Source organism: Scylla paramamosain, unplaced genomic scaffold (assembly GCF_035594125.1).
Source record: "Scylla paramamosain isolate STU-SP2022 unplaced genomic scaffold, ASM3559412v1 Contig36, whole genome shotgun sequence".
NCBI lineage: Eukaryota > Metazoa > Arthropoda > Malacostraca > Decapoda > Portunidae > Scylla > Scylla paramamosain.
The window spans coordinates 357,052-372,037 of NW_026973701.1; positions in this window are offsets into that span (position 1 = coordinate 357,052).

The following is a 14,986-nucleotide window of genomic DNA, read 5'->3' on the forward strand; positions in this document are numbered from 1 at the left end:
AATTAATTAATAAGGTGCACAAAGGAGCTTAATTAGTGAACAGGAAAGATTAAAATGCATTGTGGGAAAAAAAAAGGTGAAATATGAAGTGAGTTTGAGGGAAGGTGTGTGTGTGTGTGTGTGTGTGTGTGTGTGTGTGTGTGTGTGTGTGTGTGTGTGTGAGGCTTAAAAGGTAATGGATTTTACAAGTGAAGAATGTAAAGTATTGTATCCGAAAGCATAAGGGATTGGACGCCCTGAGTGAAGCGATTACAGGTGTCTATTGTTCCCGTGGTTGATATATTGAGACAGCTTGTCCGCCACCTTGCAATTTCTTATACAGGGTGTAACGTGAGTTTCAGCAAATACTTAAAAAGGTGAAAGAACGTGTAATTGTAAGTAGAGAATGTTGTATACACATATGCATTTTAAGGCTTTGTTTACCCTTCAGAGGAGTTGAAAATGTACGGGACTCTCGGGTGTGCTCTGTGACATGACGGACACACGGTTGCGTTGTCGCAGCCTGGGAGGTGCCACTTGCTCAAATTACGAGTGGTTTAATCTTATTTTTTTGCAGGCTGTGAAATGTTGCAGTATCTTATAACAAGACAAATGGTATCAAAAAACATGTAATTTACCGATAAGCATTACATGACAACATTATTGCGATGATTAAAAGTACTCCTGTAAAATGCTACGTGGCATCATCAAAGCAAAGGAGCAGGGGGACCGAGTCCAAGTGACCTTGAAAACAGCTGAGTGATGATGCTACGCAGCATTTTACAGGTGTACTTTTAATCACCGCAATAATGTTGTCGTGTAATGCTTATCGGTAAATGACATGCCTTTTAATACCATTTGTCTTATTATAAGATACTGTAATATTCCAAAGCCTTCAAAAAATAAGATTAAACCATTCGTAATTTGAGCAAGTGGCACCTCCGAGGCTGAGACAATGCAGCCGTCTGTACTTCACCTCACAGCTACACGCAGAGCACAGCAGCGTGTCCCATACATTTTTCAACTCCTCTGACGCACGCCGCCCACCACCAGGATCGGCAAGTCGGACATGATGCGGAAGAAGGCGCGGGAGCCGAAGTATTCATACGCCGTCCACCGTCTCTCCGCTGAGACAGCTGCTCCTTGTGTCACAGCTGAGGAAGAGAGAGGTGAGGGTTAGGTCACTCCTGCAGGAACACGAAGGAAGAACGAACACCAATAGACATGGCCACTCGGAGGGATACAAAGGAAACACAAGAAGTAAAAGATAACGACAAGAGGTTGAAATCGATCATAAAATGAAGAACAAACAGTACTAGATAAGAGCAAGGGGTTAGATCACTCACAAAGAAATACAAATGAAGAACAAACAACATATCTAACTTGTATTTTGGTTCTTCCGAGGCTGTTTGTGACAAGGCACACTGAGCAATCCTGTAAAGTGGATGTAGGCTGTAAAATGCAAGGATGCAGGCCCGGTGAGAGAGGGAGGGAGGGAGGGAGGCAGAAAGGAGGGAAGAAAGGAACGTGGGAGAAAAGAAAGGAATAAATAAAAACAAAGCCTCCCCCACCAAAAATAAATGAATAAATATATAAATAAATAAAAGGAAAACGGAGAATAAAACAAGAAAGGAAGGTATGAACAAAAGGAGAGGGAAAGGAAGAGAAGGAAAAGAAAACGGGAGAAATCAAATGAAAGAAAGGAAGGCAGGAAGGATGAAAAAAAAAAAACGAAATAACGGAAAGGTAGAAAACGAAGAAAGGAAATCAAATATATACAAAAAGGAAGGAAGGAAGAAAGAGGAAGGAAAACGATGCCATAAGTAATGAGAGGGTTAAACGAAAAGAAAGAACAGACAAGACTTGAATTTTTTTTTATTTTTTTTTTTTTTTAGGTAGGAAGGATACTGGCCAAGGGCAACAAAAATCTAATGAAAAAAAATTCCCACTGAAATGCCAGTCCCATAAAAGGGTCAAAGCAGTGGTCAAAAAGTGGTGGATAAGTGTCTTGAAACCTCCCTCTTGAAGGAATTCAAGTCATAGGAAGGTGGAAATACAGAAGCAGGCAGGGAGTTCCAGAGTTTACCAGAGAAAGGGATGAATGATTGATTGACGAAGAATTGAATAGACGAGAGAGAGAAAAAGAGAAAAAAAAAACGAGAGAGAGAGAGAGAGAGAGAGAGAGAGAGAGAGAGAGAGAGAGAGAGAGAGAGAGAGAGAGATAAACAAGGTCCGAGAGTGGCGAGGATGGGGGAGGCTGGAGGGTGGTGAAAGAAGGGGTACTGGAATGACTGGCAGGATTGTGACTATCTATCTATCTGTCTATCTATGGCTGCAATGTGAAATACCGAAGCGTGAATGACATGAGTTTAAATATATGACTGAATTTTGCATGAGTAGAACGTGGAGAACATGAGCATGAATGACTGAAGAGTGGATTTATAACTGCCAAGCCATGCTAAGCAAGCCAAGCCAAGCAAGCCAAGCCAGGCCAAGCAAGCCAGGCCAAGCAGGCCAGGCCAAGCAAGCCAGGCCAAGCAAACCAAGCCGTGAAAGGCGAGGCACGCTAAGTTAACCACACACTTTTGATGAGTTATGGAACGTGTGTGTGTGTGTGTGTGTAATAATAATAATAATAATAAACGGTTTATTATTTAGGCAGTTGACAAACTGAAAATGTACATAGGGGATGGGGAAAAACTTAACATTAATCCTAACGGTAAGACTAATCTAGGAGGGAAATACTATTGATTGATGGCTCGCTCCATGGTGGGAATCGCACTGAGTCTGTACCGGTCCGTGCGCGGCGCCTTCAGGGGCGTTATTTTGTTGTGGTGTCTGGTGGCACGGACAGGGCGAGGCGCGTCGGGCGGCAGCATGTCTCTGAGACGCGGATGATGCAGTAGTCCCTTCCCAAACTTCTCCAGAGCCTCTCGGTGCCTGGTGGATATTCTGGACAGACTCAGGGTGGTCAGGGCTTCTTCATAGGTGGTGTATGCAGGGCCAAGGATGACCCTGCACGCCCTTTTCTGCACACTCTCTAGCTGTAGCTGTTGAGTGTGTGTGAGGGAGGAGGACCACGCTGGGGAGGCGTACATGAGTTTGGGGAGGATGAAGGTGAGGTACACCCCCCTTAACTCATCTGTCGGCGTCCCCAGCGACCTGAGTCTGCGCAGCATGTACAGCCTGTAGGTAGCTGATCTCACGGTGCTGGCGACATGCTGCTTCCAGGTCAGCTGGTCGTCCACCGTGACTCCGAGAAGCTTGGCACATTGGACCACCTGGAGGGGGTGAGGGCCCACTGTGAGCCGGGGAGGGGGCACTGGTACAGAGGAGGTACAGAAATGCATCACCACAGTTTTGCTGTGGTTGATGGTCATCCTGCTCTCCTCTGTCAACGTCTGCAGTCGCTCCAGAATTGCTTGCAGTGGCGAGTAGTCCGGGTTCTTGTTGGAAACTGGGACGCCCGCGGTGCAGTCGTCCACATACTTCCAGCGATGGGGGGTGTCGGTGAGGGCGTCGTTGATGAGGAGGAGGAAGCATAGAGGACCCATCTTGGTCCCCTGGGGGGACTCCACATGTCAGCTGTTGGAAATTAGAGACAGAGCCCTGATAGCGAACGGCCTGACGTCTCCCTGTGAGGAAGTCGGCTAGCCACGCTATCAGATTAGGAGGGAGACCCAGACTTACTGCCTTGCTGATGACAACAGTGTGATCAACTAGATCAAAGGCTTTTTTGAAGTCGACAAAAGCAACAGCTAGAGAGGTGTTTCGCTTGTCCAGGTCCAGGTGGCTGTGGATGAATTCAAGGAAGCTGGTCAGGTAATGTGAGGTGGAGGTGGCTTTAATATTTCCGAATTGTCTGATATCCACGGTGTTACAAATTTTGGTGTATGCCCAGTCATATACAAAATCTTCACAAATAAGGCTAGGGATGGGGGTGATAGAGACTGGCCTGAGGTCATTGAGTGACTGAGGACTGGAAGTTTTGGGGATGGGAGTGACATAAGATGTCTTCCAGTCCGCGGGGCAAGAGTGTTGGGAGAGTGAGGCGTTTATTATGGAGCATAGCGGTGTTGCTAGCTCTACAGCAAATTCCTTGTAAATTTTTATAGGAAGGTCAGTGGGTGTGGTGGATCTTGGTTTAAATTTAAGTATTCTCTTAAAAACATCCATCGCCTGGACAGTGTGTGGAGGGGAGGGAGCGGGCAGATAGGCAGGAAGCGGAGTGGTGTGGAGGGGAGGAAAGGTTTGACAGATAGCAGCAAAGTGATCGTTCATCTCCTGAGCCGCGAGATTAGCAGGAAGGTGTGAGGTGCAAGGAAGGGATGAAGTGTGCTTTTGTAAGCCACACAAAGCTTTGATCTTAGCGTACCACTGTCTGTTGTTGGTCAGCTTGAGGTGGTGTATCTTGTCTGGGTAATAGCTTGCCTTTGCATTCTTAATCTCCCTGATTACTCTGTTTCTTAGTTTCCTGTAAAGGACCGGGCAGGAGTGGAACGCCCAGGTCCGCTGACGCATGAGTCTTTTAATGCGGGGCGTCATCCAGGGAGCATCAGACGGGTGCGTTGTGACGCTCTTGGCTGGGAAGTAGTGGTGGAAGGCTGCTGTAGTAGTGGCGACGTAGTTTTGCCATTTTTAAGTGGACGTCCTCCTCATCCAGCACCTCGGTCCACGGGTGTTGTGTCACCCACTGCCCAAACTCCCTCATGGCTGAGTCAGGCATGGGGCGGTGGGTCCTGGTGACAGCTGACCGGGGGGTCGAGGTGGTGGGTGTGGGTGACCACAGTATGGAGAGGTGGGTGCTCCGTCCCATGGGAGGCAGCGGCTTGGGTGGCGAGTACTGCTGGCCCAGGTCTGTGAGGATAAGGTCGAGGATGGCTTGCTGGTGGGTGGGGAAGTCCACGACCTGGGTGAGGTGTAGCTGGTGTAGGATATCGTTGATATCTAATCTGTTAAAGTCCCCACAGATGACCAGCTTGCCAGCAGGATACCTCACCCTCAGGGCATCAGCAGTGTTGATGATGTGAGCGGTGAGCAACTGTGCAGTGGCGGCTCGTGGGGGGGTGGTACACGACGCAGACTATGATGGAGGCCGTGTTGTTGGGATGGGAGGGGGGCGTGACTCTCACCCACAGGGCCTCCACACCGGCAGGAATATCGACAGGGAGGTGTGAGGGGCTGAGGGCAGAGCGGCAGAAGACGGCCACTCCCCCCCCCCCTGCGCCCTGACCTGAGGTGATGGAAGAGCTGGTAGTCCTGCATCGTGCACACCTCAGGAACAATCTGCCACGCCTCAGTAACCGCCACAATGTCCGCACAAGTAGATCTCACCGTCACAATCACTTCGTCCATCTTGTTGGCCAGAGACGTTGCATTAAATAAGAGGAGTGAGGGAAGACTATACCACGTTCTCGGCACCTCAAAGTGTTTGTATTCCCTCTTCTCCACCCTGCGGTCGTCTCTGGCACTGGAGGTCACTACCTTGATGGGACGCACCACACTTTTGCCTCCTCTCGATCCACGGTTTCGAAATAGTTTTAAGGACTTAAGGCACTGTATCACGTTGGGTGGCGGGTACCCAGATCCTCGTCTACGACGCAGGAGGTAATTGCGTTCGTATGTTTGCACTGAAGCACTCATTTTTCTTTATGTATCACACGCATTCGCTACAAGTGTTCACAAAAACAACAATCCCACCAGATCGAGCCTCAAACTAAACGCTAAAAGTTGAAAACAGAAAAGTAAAAAAACAAAACAAACTGAGGTCACTATCACTAGGGGGCGGGGAAGGCCAACAAGTTGGCCGAGGCTGCTCGAGAGCGCCAAGGTCACACGTCCTGCCCGTATGAGGTCAAGACGGTGTGTGAAGTGTGTGTGTGTGTGTGTGTGTGTGTGTGTGTGTGTGTGTTGTTAGTTGTTGTGTCGTCAGTTGTAAGTGTACATGAGAGAGAGAGAGAGAGAGAGAGAGAGAGAGAGAGAGAGAGAGAGAGAGAGAGAGAGAGAGAGAGAGAGAGAGAGAGAGAGAGAGAGAGAGAGAGAGAGAGAGAGAGAGAGAGAGAGAGTCTGACACGCCTCCACGGATCAGTTATAACGTAAACTTTCTCTCTCTCTCTCTCTCTCTCTCTCTCTCTCTCTCTCTCTCTCTCTCTCTCTCTCTCTCTCTCTCTCTCTCGTTTCAGGTCCGCTGCCACAAATCGCCTTAACACAAGTGGACCAAACTCTCATTGGTGCCCATCCATCCACAGTGCCAGTGTCCCGTGAGTGATGGATGGCTGGAAGGTTCCTGACTGCACTCACCAAACCCTAACCAAACTCCAAAACACACACAAACCTTCCGTCACCCTCTTCTAACCCTTTGTCCTGAAACATCTTAAACCATCCCAAAAATGTTTCTCATCTAATCCCAAACCAAAAAATATCGACTAGGGGAGAGCGGGGATAGTTGCATCAAATTTTACATTTCCTTCTACAGAATTGTGTATAATTCATTCAAGTGAAATTCAGTTGTCGTATATAAATATGCTAGACCTCATCATCAAGTTCACATGCGTAGATATTAATGAAAATCATTTCTTATATACTTAATTTTGATATATATCTAAAAAAATATTTGATGCAACTTACCCCATCTGCGGGGCAAGTTGCATCAATATGAGGGGCAAGTTGCATCATAAACAAACTATAACTTTTGAGAGTTTCTTTAAATGATAAGAAAATAGAAATCCAATATAAACTGAACCGATGAACCTTAAATTTATTCATCATCAGATTCACAGTTATGACAAATATAATATAAAATTATACCTCCATCTGTTCCCAAACATTCCTCATGAGACCATCCTCTGCATGTACTACATTGAATCCATTTCTCCCGGGGCCTGCTATTGGAATATGGTTCTACACAAATCAGACAATACCAGTCTTCGTCGTCTGAGCTGGATATGTCGTACTTTTCAACAGGTTTTTTGGATCGAACTTTGTGTAAAAACTCCTGCTTCCTTTTCTTGGTGGCTTTCTTTTCTTTGACATCATTCTTTTTGTTTTTTTTCTTAATGGCTTCAGCAAACAGAGCATTTCTTTCAGGTGTGTCTGTTAATATGGCACTTTTACGTGCTTTTCTGCCTGTATTACATTTCTTTTTCCGAGGTGTTGCTTTTGGATGTGGCATGATTTTTTCTGGGCAAAGGGAAGACTCACCAACATTTGCTGTTTCAACTTGATCAGTAATGAAAGAAGCTACTGCTGGTTGTGGTCCTACTGCAGTTGAAGTGGAAGGAAGGGGTTCACTGGCTGTAGAAGAGGAAGGATGGGGTTCCATTGATGCAGAAGTGGAAGAAAACCAATGTTCATCTACCGATTTTGAAACCTCTGAGACATCTTGCATTGCTCTGGCCGCATCCTGTTCACATTGCTGCCTCACTGGGCGATCCGTTACTGAAGAGGGAGCAAACTCCCAGTCATCAAAGATATTTGTATTCAAAGGACTGATGCCGCTGACTTTAAAGCCACTCGTGATGTTAATGGGAGTTGAAGCTCTCAGAAAAGCTTTTTTTACTTGAGAAGGAATGTCGTAAATGGTCATTCTTTTTCCAGGATTACTCCGTAACCAGTCATTCTGAGCTGAACTCAGGTAACGCTTGAAAGGTCCATAAACTGACCTATCTAAGGGCTGCAACTTGTGGGAGCAGTGTGGAGGAAATGACAGCAAAACCACTCCATTTTCCTTGCATAATGTGATAACATCATAGTTAACATGAGATTGGTGATTATCTAGCAACAGCAAGATAGGTTTCTCGACAGTTGCTTTTGTATGCTTAATGAAATGCTTCATAAACAGTAAGAAGTTATCCTGTGTCATCCATCCAGAAGGGTGACAGGCTCCAATTGATCCTTCTGGGCCATCCCTTATGAAATGATCATGGTAGTTTTTCCGTGGAAATATCAACATGGGAGGAACAGACCCTCCAATGGCACTGACAGCAACACAAAATGTAACAAGTTGTCCTCTCTCAGGTGAGGTAAGAGAGCCAACTTGCTTTGTGCCCTTAACTGCTACCACTGCACGAGGTTTCTGAACAGTTGTCCACTTTCATCAGCATTCCATATGTCTTGAGGTTCAAATTTATACTTATCCATGAGAGAAGAAAGCTTGGAGAAAAATAACTCTACATTATGCTTGTTGAAACTTGTAGCTCTGGACAAACTTGTCGCTTCAGGTTGTCTAATTGAGAGTTCTTGTCCATGTCGCTTCATGAAACCTGAAAACCAGTCTTTTCCAGCATATTTATCATTGCGCCAATTATCAGGCATTTCTATCTTTGCTTCATTGGCGCATTTGAAAGCCAGTTCCTTGACTTCTCTCGGAGAAAGACCAAAATAAATTGCTGCTGCTGTTTTCAGATAGGATACTAATTCTTCTTCCTGCTCACATGTAAATACTTGTCTTGGTTTGGCATATCCTACATGTGTATTGTTTTTAGCAGTGTTGCCAGAGGTTTTGTGAATAAATCGTTGTAAGGTTGAGTAGTGGACACCAAACAGTTGTGTGGACTCTCTCACTGATTTATTCTTATTTCGAACAAAATCAGCAGCCTCCTGCATTAGTTGGGGTGTTGCTGACCCACGTTCAGTCTTTCTTTTGTAGTTCCGAACCATTTCTGAAATAAATAAAACGAGTTGAATGCATAAGAATAGTCTAACTATAATAATGAAATAAATTTACTAATGGGGCAAGTTGAATCATGATTCAACTTGCCCCGTCACGAATGATTCAACTTGCCCCCTCACAGCAACCAAAATTTGATCGCCAGCTAAATATATACTAACGGTCATTCTAATGCAAATTTGTAAGAGAAATAATTGCATATAGTACAGAATTATATAGCTATTTTCAAAACACTGTTACTAATATATATATATATATATATATATATATATATATATATATATATATATATATATATATATATATATATATATATATATATATATATATATATATATATATATATATATGAGGTACAAGAAAAATTGTGAAATCGAAAAAAATTACTTACCAAGGCCGAAATCAGTAAATTTCTCATAAATTCAAGAGCACTTGCGCAATCCACCTCCCTCTGCCGCAGCGATGTCCGCATTGACCAACACACATTTGAACCGCCTGTCACCCTAATGCAGCCGCTGAGTTGCCAGTTATGCTCACTGATGCAACTTACCCGCGATGCAACTAGCCCCGCTCTCCCCTAATTTGCCTCACCAAATTGCAAACGGTCCAAAAACCTTCCTTCATGAACTTCAAGGCCTTCCCTCACTTAAACCCTCGTCCCAAACCATCCATTAGCTTCCCCTCATCAAATTCTAAACCATTCCCAAACCTATCATAATAAAAAACCTGATCAGACAAAAATCTTCCGGCTCCAACCATCAAGCCATCCATGAACCTTCCCTGTAAACCCAAAGCATCCATAAACCCTCCCAGTCAATCTCAAACCATCCAAAAATCTTCACTCACCAAAATTGAAACCATACATACAAATCTACAATACTAATACAAAACACAACTATTACCCTACACTTTCCTCTCACCTCAATGCAATTACCCGCAGTACCACCACTGGCCTGATATAAACACAAATTTTCACCTATTAAACCCGACAAAAATCATACTTTCACCTACAACATTAATATAAAAAACAGCTAATACTCCCACTTTTCCTGTCACTTCAGTGCAATTACCCGCAGTTCCACTAATAACCTCAAAACAGACTTACCACTTCAGCAAAAACCAAACCCGGCGGGACAAACAAAAATAAATTAAGTGCGCATCCCTGAAACAATCACTCGTAAAACCCCACAAGCCTACAAAGTGGATTAAAAAAAAAAAAAAAAAAAAACCTGCCGGGAGTTTTGGTCTAGACAACACCGGGAGGCGGCGGGAAGCACAAGGGCCGGGAGGAGAGGACGAGATGAGGAAACACTACAGGATGCCTCAGTGGTGTGTGTGTGTGTGTGTGTGTGTGTGTGTGTGTGTGTGTGTGTGTGTGTGTGTGTGTGGGTAGAGTGACTGGAAGCATCGATGAGAGTGGGGAGGACAGGGGACAGTTTGGGACTTGTTGGGTCTTGGTGGTGGCGGTGGTGGTGGTGGTGGTGGTGGTGGTGGTGGTCACGAGGCTATTATTGGCCAGGTAGCATATTTTTATTTTACTCAAACAAAATTTACAGCAGGCTTAAAGCAACACTTTTTATGTAGCTGTCTACAAGGCCAATATATATAACAAAAAGGAATTATATGCTCTCTCTCTCTCTCTCTCTCTCTCTCTCTCTCTCTCTCTCTCTCTCTCTCTCTCTCTCTCTCTCTCTCTTGTGTGTGTGTGTGTGTGTGTGTGTGTGTGTGTGTGTGTGTGTGTGTGTGTGTGTGTGTGTGTGTGTGTGTGTGTGTGTGTGTGCGCGTGTGTATGTGTGTGTGTGTGGCGTGCAGTGTGTGTGTGTGTGTGTGTGTGTGTGTGTGTGTGTGTGTGTGTGTGTGTGTGTGTGTGTGTGTGTGTGTGTGTGTGTGTGGCGTGCAGTGTGTGTGTGTGTGTGTGTGTGTGTGTGTGTGTGTGTGTGTGTGTGTGTGTGTGTGGCGTGCAGTGTGTGTGTGTGTGTGTGTGTGTGTGTGTGTGTGTGTGTGTGTGTGTGTGTGTGTGTGTGTGTGTGTGTGTGTGTGTGTGTGTGTGTGTGGCGTGCAGTGTGTGTGTGTGTGTGTGTGTGTGTGTGTGTGTGTGTGTGTGTGTGTGTGTGTGTGTGTGTGTGGCGTGCAGTGTCTGTGTGTGTGTGTGTGTGTGTGTGTGTGTGTGTGTGTGTGTGTGTGTGTGTGTGTGTGTGTGTGTGTTTGTGTGTGTGTAAGTTCGTAATGTACCGATTTCTTATATCAAATTATCGGTTTTTTTTTTCTTGCACGTTGCTGCACACAACACTTACTGCTTAAGATAATGACAACATGCAAAGCAATGAGAGTAACATACAGAACTTAAGAAAATTAGGGAAGGTACAGATTCAGATTCAGATAGTTTATTGACCACAGGAAAAAAAATAATAAATTATACAATTTAAAATACATACAGTTCTGGTCCAAAATACAGTAACTTCTCTTAATAGCACTATGCGAATGATATACATTAAAACTTTTATAACACATTTAAAACACAAATGCAATAGTAAAAATAAGTAAAACACCTAAAATAATCGTTAAAGATGGGGCAGGAATCCAGCACACATCACACTACGGGGGTAACATCTTAAGACTTGGAGATGCATACATAACTTTATCACTTAAACAACGCTAATAATTTATGCACTATAAAACACACATTATCATAATCAGTTCTGTCTACCAACAATTGATGAACAGTTGTGACATTATATGTTAATCTAAGGGTCAAAGACAAGGGACAAGTCTCGATGACATGTGTCTCGGTCTGCACGAGGCCGCAGGGACACAGCCTCTCCTCCATGGGAAGGCGACCACGTCCCCGACGGTTCCAGCGACCTGTTTCTACCGCCAGGGAATGAGCACTGAGACGAAGTCTTGTCCATGACACACGCTCTATCTCGTTCACTCTAGTACTTCTTGTGTATATATCATGTACTATTAGATTCGGGTTAATTTGTTTATAAAAGGTCAACCTATTTGACAACGAATTCCTAATATTAAGTCTCATTCTGTGCTTGGCATCTTCCACATCGTTAAAATTACAACAAGGAGCCATCAGGCCTATGCGCGGCAGTCCCTGTATAAAACATGTATATATTTTTCTCTAAATCATCCTATATATAAATCTCCGTAATCCTCTAAAGCTCCCTCATGACTCGACACCTGATTACAAAGTTCATTCCATTCATCCTCCATTACTCAACATGTAATCTAATAAAGATTTTTTTTTCTATATTCCTGAACACAAAGTATCCTGTAAGGATCTATGAATAATTTCCCACGTAGCTTTTAAGATCTAATGCACAGTACTCAATGAATAATGCATTAAGACTTAAGGCACTGAATCCAATTAATTATTTGAAAGCAATTCGCCTTGAGCCATTAAATCTTAAAAAATGCTGATTCTGATGGAAAAAATACTGTATGTTAAAATGGAAAGAAGATTCACTCACACACACACACACACACACACACACACACACACACAGAGAGAGAGAGAGAGAGAGAGAGAGAGAGAGAGAGAGAGAGAGAGAGAGAGAGAGAGAGAGAGAGAGAGTCGCTCAATACACTCAATCTTTCCCTCTGTTCTCTTTCAACATGAACCTTTCTGTGTGTGTGTGTGTGTGTGTGTGTGTGTGTGTGTGTGTGTGTGTGTGTGTGTGTGTGTGTGTGTGTGTGTGTGTGCGCGCGCGCGCGCGAGCAAAAAGGGAAGAAGAAGACAAAGAGGAAGAGAAGACGGAGGAGAACGAAGACAAGGAGGAGGAGGAGGACGATAAGAAGGAGAGGGAGAAGATGAAAAGAAATTTATATATAAGCCTTAGGAGATGAAAAAGGAAGAGGAAGAAGAGAGGATGGAAGAAAGCGTGAAGTAGAGAAGAAAGATGAGATTGAGGAACTAAGGGTTAATACACGCACTGCCAATCTCTCTCTCTCTCTCTCTCTCTCTCTCTCTCTCTCTCTCTCTCTCTCTCTCTCTCTGCACATGTGACGCAGAAATATAACCATAACTCAGTTTACACTTTAGTTTTGGAAGTAATTTGAAAATGTTTGTTGCCTCAGACACCAGTGTTTCATGTTTGTTGCCTCAGACACCGGTGTTTCAGTGACGAAAAGAAGATGAGGTTTAGAAGAGGAGAGGTGGTGTTCTACAGATTGAAAATTAGATCTATGACCGCGAACGTTGCAGAAATTTATGAAAAAAAAAAAAAAAAGAGTCGATATCTGAAGAGCAGTCCTACCTGGGGACATTTCTGGTCCCCTCCCCAGATGGGGACTCCGAGGTGAAGGACTATATATATATATATATATATATATATATATATATATATATATATATATATATATATATATATATATATATATATATATATATATATATATATATATATATATATATATATATATATATATATATATATATATATATATATATATATATATATATATATATATATATATGAATTTGGAAGAGCGGTGAAGGAATGAGGGCAAGATAATGGTTCATAAAGCCATCCTTCCCTGCAAAGAAAAAAAAAAAAAAGACAGATCCGAAAGCAAGGCAATGTAGTTTTTACTGAGGACACTTGTGTGTGGAGACAGCTCCAGTCACAGACAGCAGGAAATACAGACCATGTCGGAGAAAGAAGCAGCAAGTTATTAACTACGTAACTGTGTTGACACCAAGCAAATGTAATTAAACTGCATACACCAAGGAGCACCGCAGCTGTTTATGTGACACATCCATTATATCAAACTGCCTCGCGCCCCGCCTATGTAATCCTCAGTTAATGGATTAACACCAACTCTACCTTAAGTGTGTGTGTGTGTGTGTGTGTGTGTGTGTGTGTGTGTGTGTGTGTGTGTGTGTGTGTGTGTGTGTTTTCTATCTCTTATCACTGGTAAATAGAAAAACTGTTTTCACACTTGTCTGCTTCCTAGTGCTGAATGAATAAAACACACACACACACACACACACACACACACACACACACACACACACACACACATTTTTTTGTTTAGTGACCAACAATGAAACAAGCACAAAAGGTGTGAAGTGTCCTGCCATCCTTTACGCTGCCAGCAGTGTCTTTGACAGCCACACTTTATACCATTCTACAAAGGCTGATGAAAAGCCACGTAAGTCAAGGGGTTCGAACAGTACCAGCTGCCTTTCAACCCATTCTTTCACCCCGTATTCACCCATATTTCCCTCTCTCTCTCTATTGTTCTTCTTTACTTCCCCCACTCTTTTCTTTCCGTTCCGTTCCGAACAGTACCGAATTTCACTGAACATCGATAAAATAAACACTAAAAAACCTGAAGTACTCGGGCCACACTGTTCTTAGCGGCCTGCCAGTGGTGCCTCTCAAACCCACACTTCACACCAACACGTTTCATAAAGACTCAGAAGCTGCGTCACTCAAAAAGCTAGGGCAGTACCTGAATTGCACGACAGGGGAGGGACGCACACCGCTGCCAATACAATACACCTGCCAGTACTCAAAACTGCACCACCTCCCAGCCCTGCAGCTCGAGGAGACCTTACACGCAGGATTACATACACCAGGACTCCGCGAGGGATTGCCAAGGTCTGCCTGCCGCTCTCCTCACTCGTTCCAAGATATAATTCCCTTCCGGCCGCAGATTTCCATGCAGGCTTTCAGTACACGAGTTCCAGGCGACGCGTGGACAGACAGACAAACATGAGCAGCTTGTAGACCCAGTGTTGTTCTGCCTAAACCTACACACCACAAGAAATCGCTGGAATGGAATGGATGTTGTAGATGAGGAACTTAATTACAGTGACTTGTGGAAGGAAATGTTATTCTTTAAGGCTTGCATGTGGAGTTTATTGTTACGACCATCTAACCTAAAATGTAATGCTGGAAGTGACAAACACGACTCTAATAAATCTGTTGGAAGGAAAGGAGCCTCTTTTTGCCATACTTGAGAAATTTCCGTCGTGGTAAATGTATAAAACAAAATATGTACTTAAGAGTAGCTTGCTTACACGCACAAAACAAGTGCCTTGTGGTTCAGTCAGTTAACGCTAGTCTTTTCAATCTGCTCAGTTCAAACTCTGGTCACGTCCACCTCCCTCATCAAAAAAGTAATAAATAAAAATAAAACATATACTTACGTGCCAAAAATGAGCCCTGGAAACAAAACTAACGCTATAAATAAAGAAAACACAAACTTCTTCTCACTTTGCCAGGAATGTGGCTCAGATTTCTATCCACAGGAACTGAAGGAGAAAAGAAAATGTAGAAAAAGTAGAAAAGTAGAATAAATAAATAAATAAATAAATAAAAA